This window comes from Chelonoidis abingdonii, chromosome 1, assembly GCF_003597395.2.
Source record: "Chelonoidis abingdonii isolate Lonesome George chromosome 1, CheloAbing_2.0, whole genome shotgun sequence".
Taxonomy (NCBI): Eukaryota; Metazoa; Chordata; order Testudines; family Testudinidae; genus Chelonoidis; species Chelonoidis abingdonii.
In genome coordinates, this window is record NC_133769.1 from 103,634,116 (window position 1) to 103,634,936 (window position 821).

The window sequence follows — 821 nt, forward strand, 5'->3', positions numbered from 1 at the left end:
AGCACAATTCTGCCGCCCTTTACTCATACAATAAGGATAACAACATTTCATGACCCCCCCCATTTCATATTTGGGTGATTTGTAACCAACACCAGCCAAAACTGGTCACTTGGGCAGCACAGCTCAGTGAGGCAGAGTAGGTGAGTTCATGTACAGTCTGGTCCTGAAGCCTTCCCCCCATCCCTGGGTCATCATTAGCTGTCAGGGCAGAGCTCAATCATTTGCAATGGTTAGGTAGGCCAATACAGCCAAAACAAACGTGTCCTCACTGTGATAAGTAACAGCTGTATGAGGCAGCTAGTCTGTGTTCAGCCTTTCCAAACCCCTTCTCAGGTACAGGTATTTTCTCATACACTGTGTGTGCTTTTAACGTGTGTGTTAATGTTTCAATTTCACTTCAAAGGTCCAACCAAGGACTAAGCTGGCAGCACTGCATGTAACTGGGGGGAGTCTAGGGAAACCCCTGGTCTGGAGCCTCACTGGGGCGCGGACGGCGGCGAGAGAGCTGCTCACCCCAGGGTTGGCAGCGGAACGCGGGGGAGGTGGCGAGCTGCGGGAAGAGCGGCGGCTGGCACGCGGCCCAGGGTGGGGAGGCGGCGGGAAGAGCGGCGGTTGGGACGCCGGGGGAGGTGGCGGCGCTGCGCGAAGAGCTGCGGTTCCGACGCGGCGGGAGGTGGGTACCCGGCGGGAAGAGCCAAGCGCGGCAGCGCATCGCTTCCTGGATGCAGCCGCCGGACAAAGCTGAAGCGGCGCCGCGGGCCGGGGCCGAGGCCGGCGGGTGCTCGGCCTGTGCCGGCGTCAGGCCCCCTCCCCCCGGCGGG